This window comes from Saccoglossus kowalevskii, chromosome 15, assembly GCF_978046115.1.
Source record: "Saccoglossus kowalevskii chromosome 15, keSacKowa6.1, whole genome shotgun sequence".
Taxonomy (NCBI): Eukaryota; Metazoa; Hemichordata; class Enteropneusta; family Harrimaniidae; genus Saccoglossus; species Saccoglossus kowalevskii.
The window spans coordinates 22,372,137-22,385,397 of record NC_140655.1 but is presented as its reverse complement, the minus strand read 5'-3'; the positions used below and the strand labels follow the sequence as shown (position 1 = coordinate 22,385,397).

The window sequence follows — 13,261 nt, the reverse complement described above, 5'->3', positions numbered from 1 at the left end:
CAAGATTCACTGTTTAAGAATCTCTGGAAATCATTTTTTTTTTTTAAACCTTGTTAGTTTATATTTAAATTACCCATTTTATTGATTCAAAATGACCTCTAGAAAAAGTCGTAATAACCATTTTAAAATCAGTTGTTGACTTTGCCATCTGGCAGACATGTGTGGCATGATCAATTTACACAACTTGGCATACTCATTCATTCATTCATTCATTCATTCATTCATTCATTCATTCATTCATTCATTCATTCTCTTACATTTCCAAACACTGCAATGTGTCAAAATGCAGGTTTTCAGTCAATTTTAAAACTGAGCATTCTCTAAATCTTACAACCATTACATGTATATATAATGCATGTTCTCTGCATCGTTTTTCAAAACAACTTGAGGTAAATTACCTATAGAATTTAGGTGCAACCATTGAGCCATGAGTAGCAACTAAAGCAATTACTTGGTCTTAGGGACCATATTGTGTGTTTTGAAAACTAAGTGACCATGACATACCAATACTATTGTGTGTGCTCACATGGAAATGCACACTGAACTCACACATATCCAATTTAATGTTCAACTTATTGCTTTAGCTGTCAGTCTTGTGGTTAACTCCATGTACTCACCTGTTACCAGATCTACTTAACATTTCTCTCTATCAGTACCACATTTACAGCAGTGTCAGTGTTGTGGTTAACCCCATACTTTGTGTCTGTACTCACCTGTTACCAATCTACATACCATTTCTCTCTATTAGTACCACATGTACAAAAGTGTCAGTCTTGTGGTTAACCCCATACTTCGTGTCAATACTCACCTGTTACCAGATCTAGGTACATACCATTTCGCTCTATTAGTACCACATGTACAACAGTGTCAGTCTTGTGGTTAACCCCATACTTTGTGTCTATACGCACCTGTTACCAGATCTACATACCATTTCTCTCTATTAGTACCACATGTACAACAGTGTCAGTCTTGTGGTTAACCCCATACTTTGTGTCTATACTCACCTGTTACCAGATCTACATACCATTTCTCTCTATTAGTACCACATGTACAGCAGTGTCAGTCTTGTGGTTAACCCCATACTTTGTGTCTATACTCACCTGTTACCAGATCTACATACCATTTCTCTCTATTAGTACCACATGTACAACAGTGTCAGTCTTGTGGTTAACCCCATACTTTGTGTCTATACTCACCTGTTACCAGATCTACATACCATTTCTCTCTATTAGTACCACATGTACAGCAGTGTCAGTCTTGTGGTTAACCCCATACTTTGTGTCTATACTCACCTGTTACCAGATCTACATACCATTTCTCTCTATTAGTACCACATGTACAGCAGTGTCAGTCTTGTGGTTAACCCCATACTTTGTGTCTATACTCACCTGTTACCAGATCTACATACAACTTCTCTCTATTAGTACCACATGTACAACAGTGTCAGTCTTGTGGTTAACCCCATACTTTGTGTCTGTACTCACCTGTTACCAGATCTACATACCATTTCTCTCTATCAGTACCACATGTACAACAGTGTCAGTCTTGTGGTTAACCCCATACTTTGTGTCTGTACTCACCTGTTACCAGATCTACATACCATTTCTCTCTATTAGTACCACATGTACAGCAGTGTCAGTCTTGTGGTTAACCCCATACTTTGTGTCTGTACTCACCTGTTACCAGATCTACATACCATTTCTCTCTATTAGTACCACATGTACAGCAGTGTCAGTCTTGTGGTAAATCCCATACTGTGTGTCTGTACTCACCTGTTACCAGATCTACATACCATTTCTCTCTATTAGTACCACATGTACAGCAGTGTCAATATTGTGGTTAACCCCATACTTTGTGTCTATACTCACCTGTTACCAGATCTACATACCATTTCTCTCTATTAGTACCACATGTACAGCAGTGTCAGTCTTGTGGTTAACCCCATACTTTGTGTCTGTACTCACCTGTTACCAGATCTACATACAACTTCTCTCTATCAGTACCACATGTACAGCAGTGTCAGTGTTGTGGTTAACCCCATACTTTGTGTCTGTACTCACCTGTTACCAGATCTACATACCATTTCTCTCTATTAGTACCACATGTAAAGCAGTGTCAGTCTTGTGGTTAACCCCATACTTTGTGTCTATACTCACCTGTTACCAATCTACATACCATTTCTCTCTATTAGTACCACATGTACAGCAGTGTCAGTGTTGTGGTTAACCCCATACTTTGTGTCTGTACTCACCTGTTACCAATCTACATACCATTTCTCTCTATTAGTACCACATGTACAGCAGTGTCAGTGTTGTGGTTAACCCCATACTTTGTGTCTGTACTCACCTGTTACCAATCTACATACCATTTCTCTCTATTAGTACCACATGTACAGCAGTGTCAGTCTTGTGGTTAACCCCATACTTTGTGTCTGTACTCACCTGTTACCAATCTACATACCATTTCTCTCTATTAGTACCACATGTACAGCAGTGTCAGTCTTGTGGTTAACCCCATACTTTGTGTCTATACTCACCTGTTACCAATCTACATACCATTTCTCTCTATTAGTACCACATGTACAGCAGTGTCAGTGTTGTGGTTAACCCCTTACTTTGTGTCTGTACTCACCTGTTACCAATCTACATACCATTTCTCTCTATTAGTACCACATGTACAGCAGTGTCAGTCTTGTGGTTAACCCCATACTTTGTGTCTATACTCACCTGTTACCAGATCTACATACCATTTCTCTCTATTAGTACCACATGTACAGCAGTGTCAGTCTTGTGGTTAACCCCATACTTTGTGTCTGTACTCACCTGTTACCAGATCTACATACCATTTCTCTCTATTAGTACCACATGTACAACAGTGTCAGTCTTGTGGTTAACCCCATACTTTGTGTCTGTACTCACCTGTTACCAGATCTACATACCATTTCTCTCTATTAGTACCACATGTACAGCAGTGTCAGTCTTGTGGTTAACCCCATACTTTGTGTCTGTACTCACCTGTTACCAGATCTACATACCATTTCTCTCTATTAGTACCACATGTACAACAGTGTCAGTCTTGTGGTTAATTCCATACTTTGTGTCTGTACTCACCTGTTACCAGATCTACATACCATTTCTCTCTATCAGTACCACATGTACAGCAGTGTCAGTCTTGTGGTTAACCCCATACTTTGTGTCTATACTCACCTGTTACCAGATCTACATACAACTTCTCTCTATTAGTACCACATGTACAGCAGTGTCAGTCTTGTGGTTAACCCCATACTTTGTGTCTATACTCACCTGTTACCAGATCTACATACCATTTCTCTCTATCAGTACCACATGTACAACAGTGTCAGTCTTGTGGTTAATCCCATACTTTGTGTCTGTACTCGCCTGTTACCAATCTACATACCATTTCTCTCTATCAGTACCACATGTACAGCAGTGTCAGTCTTGTGGTTAACCCCATACTTTGTGTCTGTACTCACCTGTTACCAATCTACATACCATTTCTCTCTATCAGTACCACATGTACAGCAGTGTCAGTCTTGTGGTTAATCCCATACTTTGTGTCTGTACTCACCTGTTACCAATCTACATACCATTTCTCTCTATCAGTACCACATGTACAGCAGTGTCAGTCTTGTGGTTAATCCAGGTATGTACGACCTAGAAATAGTGCCGTATGCGAGTACCAAGTTGCGAGTCGCAAGTAGCAAAATATGCCATATGCTAGTGGTAAAAACGGCATATGCGAGTGGTAAAATGTATCGTTTGCTAGTAGCAAAAAAGCCCTATGCGAGGGGTAATACAAAGGCTTGTAACGTTTGCTTATAATATAACAACGCACGTTCAATTGTGTTTTATCACAGTAAAATCAAATATTTACCATGGTTATGAAATGATGTGTACATGGTTGGTTAAGATTGGCATGATGCTGTATTAAAAAGTTCGTTCAGTCGTTTGCATAGAATCGATGTTTGCTCTTTACGAAATTGCACAGGAAACGTGAAAGCACAATAATTTAATAAACGGCCATGACCAGCCAGCACACTCCGCATAACATGCGAAAATTGTTTTTTCTTTCGGTAAAATTAGTATGAACCCGTGGTCAGCGATTAAAGAAACATAGAATTATAATTGTAGTTAATAACGGGTGCATGTTCACGGAAGGGTCACAGAATTCTTGTGTCACGCGCCGCCGTTTAAATGAAGACAATGGCAGGTTTCAAAAGTAGTCACACTTCGGAGAGGTGTTAAATTTGTCACAACCCAAGTGTTAACTAGCACGCAATTCCATAATACATAGTATATAATAAAGAAATAAAGTGCATGTTGAGTGATATGTCCGCATGTTTACAAGACGTCCCTCACACATGGAATGTATTTACACGCAACCTGGATCAAATTTGGATTGAAACAAATTGAAACAAAGAAGCGTCTGCCATTGCTTGGTCAGGATAGAGACAATTTTCATGGGTAAATGCTAGTAGAAGACCCTCAATGCCCCAAATACTTCGACCTAACCACTTTATTTTTACAAGTAGAAAAAGTGTTATGTTTCGTTAAAACATAGACCTTAGAAAAGATAATAACAATAAAAATATACAGTTCACATATATACTCTCAAGCAAAGATCCTGGCATAATTATAGAACTGGCCAATTATATTTACACAACACAAAGATTTATTTAACATTTAAATCCTAGTTAAGTCCTTTTGTATTGTTTTTTGTACAATTCTTACATATATCTTGTTATTATTTTAAAACTCTTTTTTGCTGTACTTATCCTATGTAAAATTTTTTACACGAAGGCAATAAAGTTATTATTATTATTACTACATGCCCGGGACTTCACGTTCAAGTATCAAACTTTCCAATACAAAACATGATTAGTATCAGCAATAATTTCTAGCACTGCCTGGATAATTGCGTATTATTAGTTGACATTTTTCTTGTGGTGTTTTTCGTCAATGTATTAAATATAAGTGCGTTGGGAAATAGCATAATTATATTGCGTGAGTGAAAGAGGCTGGTGATACTGTGTCACAACGCAGTTGAATGCGTTCTATTTATTTCCAACGCGCGTGGTCGGCGCCTCTGATTGCGATTATTTTGTATTTTTATTTTCGAAATCTATCACTGGCTGCGTTTTTTGTTGTTACGTCTCGCAAATGTCCAAGGTCCAAGTAGTCTGGTTGAAACGTGCGTTCCCATTGGTCGACAGAATCAACAGTTTATAGGAGAATTTAGCTAAGGGCCTGTGCTTCATTACAAAGCTGTTGAAATACCACGAAATTAACATCACGTTATTCCTAATCAGCAAAACAGCGAGTTTGTTGTCCATGTCTTGTCTGAGACAAAATTGCTTTGAAATCAGCCATTGTTTCCATTGGCTCGCGTGTGAGTTCCTGTTCAGCGAGTCTACTTGTACTGATGATAACTGTACTTCTATGATTATTTCAATGCTAACATGCCCATGCTTATTTTAACGAAACATAACACTTATTCTACTTGTTCAAATAAAGTGGTTAGGTCGAAGTATTTGGGGCATTGAGGGTCTTCTACTAGCATTTACTCATGAAAATTGTCTCTCTATCCTGACCAAGCAATGGCAGACGCTTCTTTGTTTCAATTTGTTTCAATTCAAATTTGATCCAGGTTGCGTGTAAATACATTCCATGTGTGAGGGACGTCTCGTAAACATGCGGACTTATCACTCAACATGCACTTTATTTCTTTATTATATACTATGTATTATGGAATTGTGTGCTAGTTAACACTTGGGTTGTGGCAAATTTAACACCTCTCCGAGGTGTGACTACTTTTGAAACCTGCCATTGTCTTCATTTAAACGGCGGCGCGTGACACAAGAATTCTGTGACCCTTCGGTGAACATGCACCCGTTACTAACTACAATTATAATTCTATGATTCTTTAAACGCTGACCACGGGTTCATACTAATTTTACCGAAAGAAAAAAAAAACAATTTTCACATGTTATGCGGAGTGTGCTGGCTGGTCATGGCCGTTTATTAAATTATTGTGCTTTCACGTTTCCTGTGCAATTTCGTGAAGAGCAAACATCGATTCTATGCAAATGACTGAACGAACTTTTTTGATACAGCATCATGCCAATCTTAACCAACCATGTACACATCATTTCATAACCATGGTAAATATTTGATTTTACTGTGATAAAACACAATTGAACGTACGTTGTTATATTATAAGCAAACGTTACAAGCCTTTGTATTACCCCTCGCATAGGGCTTTTTTGCTACTAGCAAACGATACATTTTACCACTCGCATATGCCGTTTTTACCACTAGCATATGGCATATTTTGCTACTTGCGACTCGCAACTTGGTACTCGCATACGGCACTATTTCTAAGTCGTACATACCTCGTTAATCCCATACTTTGTGTCTGTACTCACCTGTTACCAATCTACATACCATTTCTCTCTATCAGTACCAATTGTACAGCAGTGTCAGTCTTGTGGTTAATCCCATACTTTGTGTCTGTACTCACCTGTTACCAATCTACATACCATTTCTCTCTATCAGTACCACATGTACAGCAGTGTCAGTCTTGTGGTTAACCCTACACTTTGTGTCTGGGATACTGTTTTAGCATGTTTTCTTCGTGTTGCCCTAAGAAGCATTATATATTGCCATGGGTTCCCTTGGTACCCATCACTGATTCAATAGAACTGTGTCACAACTAAAAGTAGCACACCCGTTTTGTATCAAGCCATACTAAACTTTATATGAGATTTAACCCTGCGGCTAAGCCTGAAATATTTTGTTTGAAGAAAAAAATGCATAATTTTATCATTAAGACAGCAGTTAGCTTTTTGTGATGCAGACATTGCCATAGCAACTGATAATTTTATTCTGATCAGGTAGTTTGTATTCCCCACGGAGACTAATAAAGATGCTGGCTGTTTTTTTGGCTATCGCAGGTTTTGAAGTTTGTGATTGAAATATCGTGAACTGAAATATTTGCTACTTGGTAATACTGTAAAATGACTAATTTTCACTGGGTTTAAATTTTGCTGATTTTGCATTTCGGGCATATTCAGTGGGTTTTAAATTCATGGTTTTATCATTTAGATAATGTGTTCTTTGCCAAATTTTACATATTCACTGAGTTTTAATTTAGCGCATTTTTCAGTCAGCGAAATGAGCAAAATTAAAACCCAGTGAATAATTAGTCCTTTTACAGTAGTCTGAAAGAAGAATGTTCACAAATGTTGGGAGTAGTTGATGTGAATCGCTAAATCAACTAAACTGTCATTTGTTTGTACAACTTTGCAATGTTTACCATGTGTACATACTCTGGGACTGCCCTGGTACTGATTATTCACTTATATGATCTCATTTACTGGTAGGCAGAGTTTTTTGGAATTTTTGGAATTTTATTGACACTGTATCATCCTCTCTGCTCAACATCTGTCAACACTTCACAGATGTTATACTTATGGTAACCATGGCAACTAATAATTTATTGTACTTGATTTCAAATCAAACTTTTTTTGGGGTAACCTTTTGAGTGCTAAAGTAAACTTCAGGGCACTATCCACAAAGTAGTTAATTTATAGTCTGCTTTTTTTTTTCTTTTTTAGCTCCGCTGTCGACTTTGTCGAGCGGAGCTTATCATATGAGTGATTGTCCGTTGTCGTCCGTCGTCGTCGTCCGTGTCAATGTTTTACTTTTTCGACTTCTTCTTGAAAACTACAAGCCTGAATGCTTTGATACTTGGTGTATATGTACCTTGGATAGACCTCTCTTAGGTTTGTTCATTTCATGTTGATATCTTCAATTCTCTAATTTTGGTGAATATTTTTGTCATTTTTGGTAAAAAGTGATATTTTCGACTTCTTGTTAAAAACCGCAAGTGCAATTGCTTTGATATTACATATATAGGTACTACATGTGGACCTCTCTCAGATTTGTTCATTTTGTAATGATATCTTTAATTCTCTAATTTTGGTGAATATTTTTGTCATTTTTGGTAAAAAGTGATATTTTCGACTTCTTGTTAAAAACCGCAAGTGCAATTGCTTTGATACTACATATATAGGTACTACATGTGGACCTCTCTCAGATTTGTTCATTTTGTAATGATATCTTTAATTCTCTAATTTTGGTGAATATTTTTATCATTTTTGGTAAAAAGTGATATTTTCGACTTCTTGTTAAAAACCGCAAGTCCAATTGCTTTGATACTACATATATAGGTACTACATGTGGACCTCTCTCAAATTTGTTCATTTTGTGATGATATCTTCAATTCTCTAATTTTGGTGAATATTTTTGTAATTTTTGGTAAAAAGTGATATTGAGAACCCATTCCATAACATTCCCTGGGGAATTTTATTAAAATTTATAATTATAATATTCTCTCATTGTGCAATACTCCATTGCCTGATCACACATCCCGTTCACCTGACACCACCTGGTACTGAGGGAGTGCATGGGTTGGACTTCCTTTCTCATGTTTATTATGTTTACATTGCATTTCTTTGAATTTATTGAGAAGTTATGCTTTCATTATACACGTAATTACCGTTTGTTGTTCGCATCACAAGCAAACACGTGCAGTCAAAATCTGATTCTCAAAATAACCATGACTTAAAATCGGCAAAGAAAAAGGATAACCATGGTGATGGCTGTGTTCTTGTTTTCCTGTGTACTCAGGGTCAATTGATTATGCATGTGAATTTAAATAGGAAAAAAATTACTACAATTAATACATTATTCAAAAAAACAGTTTTACTTCCAATTCTTGATCTAAAATTAGCTTTGACGAATAATCTTACACTTACAGTTAATTTGTTATTTATTCTACTGACTGTGAAGTACTTGTCTATGCACTTGGATAAAGTGGTGACTACTCACATTGTTGTGGCATATAAACTAAACACAATGTGGAAACCTTGACTGACCCATGGTTGTGTACTATAGCAAGACCTTTTATTTACTTAGTCTAGAAGACACCACACCCTTGCTCAACTATAGAGGGTGCTGTTCAAACAACTGTCACAATTTTGAAGTTGACATATACAATGAGAGGTTCTCTCTCATAATATGTGCAGTAACATGCTTATTTTTACATACTTATGTTTACATGCTTATTTGAAACTGCCTTAAGTCATAGTTATTGTTGTCTAATTTCTTCATTAAATCGCGAAAATTAAAAGCGACATAAATATATTATAGTGGTTTAACAGCATAGTAACATTTTGTATACTGTGGAATACTTTATTTTCGCTGGAATTAATTTTCGCCGAAAAAGCTTTTTGGGCGTGTTGTGTGGAATTTATTTTCACTGATTTTTGATCAGTTTAATGTGAAATATAGGAACAAAAGTATATTCGCTGGATTTTATTTTCACGGCATTACCCCTTCAGCGAAAATAAATTCCAAGCGAAAATAAAGTATTCTACAGTACATTTGTAATTAACCGATTCAGAGAAATTTCTTACTATCATGCTTCTCTTTCTAAAAAATGCTTCCTGTTTTTTTTAGCTTGCAATCTGACCATGACTACTTCTGTTGTATCACATCCCTCCCCACACAACCCCAAATTGTCTTTGCCTCTAGCCGAGGTTTAATTCAAATTGGAGCTTCATCAGTGTGAATGATTTAGCTCAGAGATAAAAAACAAAATCAGACTATAAACAGGACTATTTTGTGAATTTGTCATGAAAAGAGGGAACTGGCGATGAAAAAGTTAAATGGTGTTCTACTCTCTGGGTAATCCCTTCTGTTATCGCATTCTCTGTTCTCCTGACCGATATAATTTGGAACCGTCATAACATGAGTGAACAGGATACTATTTGAGGGAGAAAAAAAAACAAGTATGTTGTACATGCATAGCTCTTGCACATACTCTCTATGAAATCTTAACGGTATCTATGATCTATATTGGTCAGTTTGCAGACATGTTCAGTTCATTGACATCATATGCACATGCATTACGGTACAGTAAAATACTTTATTTCTTTCACTGAAGGGATGATTCAGTGAAAATCCAGCAAATACACTTTTTTTTTTTTTTCCTATATTTCATCAAAAATCAGTGAACTAAATTCCACCAACCCCCAAAACAGCAATTCAGCGAAAATTAATTCCAGCGAAAATAAAGTATTTTACAGTAGACTGTTCATAATCCAAATGACAGTCATTAATTACTAAAAATGCACCATAATCAAGCCAATTAATTCCATTATTCCGGGTATCAGTTGTGAATGGACTGATTTCATTTAAAAACTTGATGTATGTTATTTAGTTGTACAGATCTGATTTTGAATGTTTTTTAAAATGTCATTCCTGTGTCATATTCAGACTTTACACATTCTCCTTTACTACATCAGAGATTCAGAATTGCCAACTGGCATAAATCTTCATTAATGCCACACTTCTGCCATTTCGCAACTGAATATATTAGTACCAGTATTTCATTTTATTATTGTTTACTATAACTCACAGGATAACTGTGTCATGTCAACGTACTTAGTCCCCCACAACCAATGATGTTTAAAACAGCCCATAGTCAATCAAAACGACCACCAGCTTTGATTATAATACCGTCCAATTTGTTGCTTTTTAACATTAAATCAACAAATATATAGATATAAACATGCAGTGCCAGTTTTGTTGAGATCACCTGTATTTCCATTTTTTCCTCTTATTCAAAAACAAAACTTCATCACTGACACTTACATATTTATATTTAAAATAAAAATTATGAAATTGAATATATTCAAATATCTCTGGCATGAACATATTGTAGTCCTTCTATAGACTGCTCTGGAAATGGACTAAATTTCTTTTAAACAATGAACATAAGGCCAGACTATTATTATCCCTTTTTTCGCGAACCCGCCGATTGAACAGGAGCCAACAATGAAATAAAAATAAAATTTTATTTCATCGTAATTTCCAGCCGACTTGTAAGTGCAAAAAATTGCTAAAAAAAATTATTTTTATCTTCATTTTTTTTCCGCTTAACAAACCCAAGTTGCATTTTTGTGGGTGTATCATGATCAAAATACCGAAGTCTCGTGCAGATGAGAAACAAGGTTATACATGGAATAAAATTTTATTTCATTTCTTCTCTTTGATCAATGATCTCCTTTACAATTCTTTGAGAATCATACAAATCTAATGGAAAAAAAGAATTGATTTTGGGTTTTTTCCGCCCTCCTCAAAAAAATTGTTTTATAAAAACTCGAGAAACAAGAAATAAAAAACGTCTGGCCTTACAGGTATTTTTATAATAATTTTATTATTACACTTATAGATTCCCCAAAGGGTTTGGCAATGGTTACAAATGTTTGAGAAAGAATAATGAATTAAAAAAAACTAAGCTAATACATTACAAAAAGAAATAATATCAAAACTAAGATAGGCAACGAAATGTGAAAGAAAATTTTCACTGGGGTCTTATTTCACACACACGTTTAGGACAATAGTTATGCATATCATTAATGTTGCATAGAACAATGCAACAACCCAACAGTTGACTGTGGACATGAAGAAAAATCGTTGAAGACAGATTACATTGTATAAAAGCAAAATTTCAGAATCCATTTTGAAATAATCCATTAAACATTAAACCTGATCTAATTCAAGTAATCCAAACATCGATTCAAGGATTTTAATAGTAATCAGAGAAAAGTAACACCATTTTGTTCACATCCATTTATTTTGTTATAATTGTTATGTACCTGTTGGGGAGGGCGGGGGGTAATTGTTTACAAAAATGTTAAAAGTATAAATTCATACCTCATTTACTAAGGGTCTATTTAGGGAGTCTGTGATATGATATACTGCACACATGCTGTCTAATATGCAGGTAGATTCTAAAAATAATTTTTTAATATATTTATAAAAAAAAATGTAACTGTGTCACAGGGAGCGATCATGGTGTTATGACAGGAGGTGTGGTGAATATATGTTTGTTTTCATTTTCTGTTGACATTTTAATTACATATGTACATTTACCAGTATGCAGGTGCTACACACATCACCCAATTGTCTTGACAGATTCCATGACATATCTGTCAAAGGCAATTCAGGATTTGAATAAAAAATTAAATCTGTTGCATATGCATTGTGGTGAGAACATGAAACTGGGCAGTGTACACATATGAACTCAAAGATTTCATTACCATATCTTGAATCTCAATAATAACGATAATGTTTGTAGAAATTACTACTGTAAAACATGTCTTTTTAGCTAGCATGCTCTTTTAGCTAATTTAGCTAATTCAAAATTTCGCTAAATTAAGATGTCGCTAATTAGAATACCGTTAGAGTATATTCTCACAGTAAGATTATTGGCACTTCAGCTAAATTAAGATTTAGTTAATTTATGCATTGAGGCAAATTTCAAAGTGTTTTACAGTAATTCACAAATCTGAACTTTACTTGTTTTGATATATCAAAGAAGCGAAATAATCAGTTTAACTTACTCGTGCAATTCTGCGTTTTCTCTGAATAGGATTAGACATAAAAATTGACACGGCCCCTCCCCCCTCCTCAAAATGAGATAGTGACCCTCCTGGTTAATGTAATGAATGCTACCTTAATACAATATGTGTATTTGACATGTGCAGACTTCTATAAATATTTTCCAGGCATCACTAATGTTTTCTCGTACATGTACTTTTGGATTAGTCATAACAACTGTGTTCTACTGTGTATATGTTGGTAGGTTTATGTTTTATCTTGTATCCCTGGTGATATTGGTCAACATTCTTTGATTAATGTGGCTTGGACATATGTGCATGTAATAGAAGTTTGGGAACAGGCTTTTAGCCCGTTGCCTGTATACCTGTCATTTTAGATAGGCATTCCACATTTTTGACAATCACAAAATTGCATTTGACAGGAAAAATTTCTACAAAGCTGTCCAATTCTGATTGAAAATTAACCAGTGAATTACAAAAAAACATAAATAATCAACAAAACATTGATTGTAAGTCTGTGTTTACAGACTACTATCATTCATTGGATTGACATTGAGACAGGCACTTTTTATTTCCAGGCTATATACCTGCATGGGTACGGTGTTAGGTCATTGTCAATGTCTGAAAGAATGTCAAAATGACAATCATCTGCATTGCTCAAGTTCAAAATTTCAACAATTTAGTTTGCATACATTGTATTTGTTGCATGGGACCCATACCAAAGTGAGGGAGACAACTGAAGATTTATGGAGGTGAAACTATTGTTTCAGA

General features: G+C 35.6%; 1 protein-coding gene across 3 annotated transcripts in view; it reads left to right on the top strand.

Annotated features, from left to right (window-relative positions):
- LOC102808460 (kazrin-like) overlaps window positions 1–13,261 on the top strand; it is a 61,275-nt gene that overhangs the window by 30,580 nt on the left and 17,434 nt on the right. The window lies entirely within an intron of this gene.